Raw genomic sequence first — 6000 nt, forward strand, 5'->3', positions numbered from 1 at the left:
ATATATCCTCCCTGATGACATTTACTATATCTGTGTATAAATAGCTTAAAAATGGTTACCTCCGAACACTGAGAAAGTTTGTTTTATTGGAAAGGTAATACCGGGAATAATAACTTTTCCACACGAACAAATGACCAAGATACACACATGCTCACCACCTCCCTATGTACACAACATATGAACACCGATCCAAGAGAAGTATGTCTCCTGGTGAAGAGCTCTTAGTCACAAATCTAATCATGGAGTCCGAAGCCTATCAGTTCTTGGTAGCTTTGGACATAACTAAAGTTGCCAGAGGAACTATTCATTTCAATTACATTTAGGCCTTAGCTAAATTAATTGAAAATATTACAGAAATGTATGATGATACTTTTAGGTACACAGGTCAAGAGCTACAAGCATAGAAGAAAGAACTAGTCTAGCACCGGCTGATCAATTAGCTGTCACTGGTGGGTATTGTGTCACTTTAGCCACTCAGTTTGGAGTTAAATGGTGTACCTATATAATGACTAACACTGACGATCCCAAGGAAATTATTGACCATAAGATAGATGAGATCCTGCAATTGTAATGGGAATTTAGAAAATACATAATGCCCCTCTGACCAGAGTTAGGGAGAGAGGGTCTTATGGCTGAATAAAGTAAATTGGTTCTCAGGATTTGGTGAATGGGTAAAAGAACTAGGAAGCGCTTGATCCTAACCTTAGGTATTTTACTAATCATCTACAAGTTCTGTAAATGTGTTACTCTGGAAATGAAGTGTGGTTAAGGGGTAAAACAAAATGAGTGTGAATCAGTAAATACAGAAATGGATTTAATAAAAGCATACAACACAGAACTGGACAATCTGCAACATGATCCCACTTGGGAAAGTGTATTATGTCATGAAATATCAAAGGGTGGACTGTTAAAGTTAAACTATTAAAATTGTATGAAAGATCAATCTGAATCAATGTATATTTCTGATTATGTCGTGTCTGATGCGATCTACATTAAACGTATACATTTGCTGTTAGTTGCTATCGTATTTTACACTGATGCTACCTCATCTGATTTTTTAATATTATTGTTTCATTGTGTATAAAATCAGGCTAAAGTCTATAACATTATATTGAGTACCCTTATATAACTTTTTAATGGCAGGAGCCTAATGGGGAAATACTTGTGTAATCAGGATCTAGTGAGTGGCTGGAGGATGAGCAGTTGGTCATATATACAATTACCATGGAGAAAGACCCAAGCCTCAAGAACAAAGAACTGAATAGGTGACCTATAATGACCGTGTTATTGGGATGTCCCTGGCCTTTGACTTATAGGATAGTGATCAGTGTAACTGTGCCCAAATCTACTGTTATACAGTTGACCCCCCTGCACCCTCTTGTGCATAAATAACTCAGCACAGTTCATAGGACAGCAGATTGTTCATTATTAAAGCTTGGTGTTTGTACTGGCTGCACGAGCTTGTTACCTTCAAGCGTTTGGTGGTATTTTTGAATGTTATTTCTGTCCTTAATTTCTGAACGCACCTCTATTTTTAATAAATCGCCCTTTGTGCTTTGGTACCACAACCCGATTGGGCATCTTCACTTATTTATCTTTAATACCCCTGTAGCTTGAACCTGCTCTCCTTCCCCTGTTTCCTGTAGCTCATATAGCTGGCATTATCACAAAGAATCAGATAATGAATTCTGTAGTTATAATGTGATTAAAACTTATAAAATACACCTTGTTTGCTCTTCAGGCCAACTATGTGTAACACCCCCTCTGGTGTTGTTTTTCACCCCCCCCCCCTCCCCCAGTGACTCATTGTGTGGCCTAGCACTAAGACCCAGAGGAGACAGGCTGGTATGAACTGAGGGGATCAGAACCAGTAGAGAGAGGAAGAGCCAGGGACCCAGGACAGTGGGGATGAGGTCCTGGGACCACCCTCTTGTAATCTCGAGGAGCTGGTCCATCGCCTGCTGTCACTAGGGGCCATAGTACAACATCACAGACAGAATACTAGTGACATGGGGCAGGTTTCCAAGATAAATTACCTCAGAATGTGACAGGATGATAGAAAGAAGTGGCAGCAAACATAGAGGACAGGAGAGAGATATCACCCCCACAGAGAATGGGAGACAGGTAATGCCGCCACAGAGGAAGTGTGAGTGACCACTACTGTGAGAGAGAGAGATGAGGGTGAGCTAGAGAGCCACCATTTTGGATGTGACTCCCCCATAGTGGTTCTGTCCATGTAGCCTGAAGAACTGTGTAGGAGGAGACAGGAGATATATGTAACCCCCTGTCACTGTGTGTATTGTGGGGTGCAAAGGGTACACAGTGCACCTCCTTCTCAAGCCCTGGCTATCTGATGGGCATGAGTGTAAATGATCAGGGGGTCCCTGCACATGCAGGTGTTTCTTTGTAGTTAGTGGGACACAGGTAATGTCACTTTGGTGCAGTGTAATAAAAGTCACAATAATTTGGGCGCCAGACCATCTCTATGACAAACTGAACTATTTATTTACACTCCTCTTCCTCCAGCACGATAATCATAATGGTTGCAGCAATAAAGAAAAATAAATACAGCTCCTTACTCTCTCCAGCACAGTTCTTAATGATCAATACGAATATGGTTGCAAATATATCTCATTACTCCTCCTGCACAGTTCTTAATGTTATCCAGATGTTATATAACATAAATCACATGTCTTGCAGATCACCCTTTCTGCAGGGGCACTCACATGGATGCTAACATGCAGGCAGCTTCTCCTCCATGCAGCTCTGACACACTGTGTACCTCTCAACTGCAGCTCACCCCTCCTCTGCGGGGATAATGTCTCCTGTGGGCTCTCCCAGCCTCAGGCTCTGACAATACAGTGACCGTGCCTCTTGTGGCAACCCTCACTCCAGGGTCTCTTCCATGCGAAGTGTCCCCCTCTCTCTTGGGTTCTCTATAGTGACATGGAGTTCTCCCCCTCATCCAGGGCACACATTCCTTGCCCTGGCACAGTCACCACGCTCAGACTTCCAGGCAATGCTGGGGGATCCTGGAGCTTCCACCCCACTCTCCTTGGTCCCCAGCTACATCTCTTCTCTCCTGTGTCTCCTCTCTCTCCCTATCTCTTGTCCCCCCTTTCTCACAGCTCCTCCTTCCTCTCACTTGGTCTCACAGGCTGGGCTGGGTTATCACCATGGTAACCAGTTTATTTAACTTTTCATAAACTTCTAGCTTGCCCTCTAGGTGACCCCTCCTGTATTCACTGAGGTGCAGGTTTTACTAAAACGCCACTAGGGGGCATTACATATATATATATATATAGGAACTGTACATATTTACATTAACACTGCAACAGTTTAAGAATGTGCTGGAGTGATGAAGGAGTGTAAATAAAGAGTTTATTTTGCAATATAGAGATGGTGTGGGGCACAGATTATTGTGACGTCTGATTATACTGCATCACCAAGTTACATCATCTGTGTCCCACCAACTACAAAGAGACTTTAAAGTAAAAATAAACTGCATGTGCGGGGACCCTCTGGTCATCTACATCCATGTCAGGAGCTACCCAGGGCTGAGAAGGATGTGCACCGCCTAAACTGTGCACCTCAACACTACAGACAGTGACAGGGGGTTACATATGCAAGTGCACCTTATGTATTAGTTGTGTAGATGGCACCGATATACAAAGATATTGGTAGAAAAGGAATCGTCCAAGAAAAAGGTAAAAGTATTAATGATCAACAGATCTGAAAACCACAGTTCTTCTAGACCCTTAATGCAGAGTAACTGTACGATAAATTGCGCAGCTTGTGAACCGTGCAAAACAGCATCAAATGCATGAAACAAAATTGCAAGGTCTTTACAGACATTGCCGGAATACAACCCAACTTATGTATCAAGCAGTGGTTTGATGGAGCCCCACATCTGGTACCCCTGGCTTTTTGGTGCTAGGAAAAAAATGTCCAAATATAGCGCAAGCACTTGTGGTACTATAGCCCATGAGGTAAATTTACCAAGCTGCGGTTTTGAAAAAGTGGAGATGTTGCCTAAAACAACCAATGATTTTCTAGTTATCATTTATTTAGTACAGTCTACAAAATGACAGCTTGAATCTGATTGGTTGCTATAGGCAACAACTCCACTTTTTCAAATCCGAAGCTTGATAAACCATGAGTGTTATTGCATTTTGACACTTGTAGAACAACAAGCAGCAGCATGCACATGGACATGTGCATTATAAGTGCTGGTCCCGTAAGTCATCAATAAATAATGCCCCCGAAATAAATATAGAAATAATGAGCCCAATAATAAAGATAACATGAAAGAAAAATGTAGTAAGGTTTTAATCTTACCATATTCCCATGTTAATGGCTGAGGATATGCGGATAAGCGAGTAGAAGTGCTTGTTCAATTCTGATTTTATTGAACACTGAATGAGTGACAAAGATTGCCGTGGTTCTTTTACAAAACCAAGTGGAGCTGAGTTTCGAAAACACGGGCACATAAACATTGGTAGAAAGGTGATGGAAGCTGGATATTAGGTTAATGACAAGTTTGTTTTTACCTACCGCGTATAAGCTTTGTCTGGAAGGGGAACTATGAGCGTATAAGCCTAGGGCAGCCTGAACCTTTAATGATGCCCTGGTCAGTGTATAATACAGACCCCTTCTTGTAGTTAGTGTACACTGCAAACCTTTCCTTGTGGCTGGTCTATAATTTCAATCCATTTGTGGTAGCTAATGTAACAATCATGATCCTTTCCCTGGTGGCTAGTATATAATATGATCTCCCCTGCTGATGACTTATATACAACACTCACCCTCTTTTTGGGGTCTCATGTAGAAAACAAACAGACAGTTGTAACATATTGAACCCTTCAAGGTGACTAGCGTACAGTACTGTCTTTCGTCTTAGTGCAATGCATAGTGTCTCCCTGTTGGGTAACATACAACAACCTGCTCCCTTAAGACCATTGTACAAAGCTAATCCATTATGTGGTGGCTAATGTATAACACAAACTCCTTTTCATGGGGCAAATGTACATTATTGATCTCCTTCCTGGTATCTAGTGTACAATACTGATATATAATATCTTTATGCTGAGCAGGGCTCCCATAATGAGAGAAAAGCATATGAAAAGAGCATCACAAGCATGCTTGAGTTTTTATGAACTTTCATGCAGACTACCATGGTAGTGGCTAGTGGACTATTATAGAAGCCATTTGTGATGGCACGAGTATTGAGATCGTTTTTCCTGTTGGTGTACAGAACAAACCTTACCTTTAGTGGCTAGCATACAATAAATTACCAATACCTTTGTTGGTAGCTGATTTTTAATACTAAGCCCCTTTCTGATAGCTACTGCCCAATGCAAAACATTTCCTTCAGGTAAGTATATAATAATTAATGACTGATCCTGGTAGTTTAATGTAAGCCCCATTCCAAGCTGTGTTTCTCTGGTAGATGGAGTTATTGGGCATTCCGTTAGGCCCTGACAACCTTCCCATCAGTTGACTTCTGGTGATAACAAATATCCTATCAGCCACAGCTGCAATTTGGAACATCCGTTTAAAAAAACATATCCCATGTGAAGCAACTTTATTATTCTCTTCCGCCTTAAATAGAGTTAGAGAAGGAAGGTAGGTGAGATAGCTCCATAGATGGAGCAAGGCTTAGCCACAGGCACCAATACAGAGTGGTGATAGCTGGACCTCAGTATAACTCCAGTTTGTTCTGTATATATGAATAGAGCAGAGATTGGATACCTACAGAAAGTCACTATTGCACGGAGAGTCGAGAACTTCAAGTCCCTGGGTGAAACAGGCAGAGGTTCTACAGAGTCAACCCCTAACAGGTAAAGAACTCACCCACTTCCTGTTGTGCTTCCCATGCAACACTGATACTGGTGGAGCACTGAAGATACCAACTGTAAGTACAAACATATTATTAAACTCAAGGGCCTACCTACCCAGGAGTTACACTAGTGTGTAATACTAATCCCAATCCTAGTGGCT

This window comes from Mixophyes fleayi, chromosome 5 (genome assembly GCF_038048845.1).
Source record: "Mixophyes fleayi isolate aMixFle1 chromosome 5, aMixFle1.hap1, whole genome shotgun sequence".
Taxonomy (NCBI): Eukaryota; Metazoa; Chordata; class Amphibia; order Anura; family Limnodynastidae; genus Mixophyes; species Mixophyes fleayi.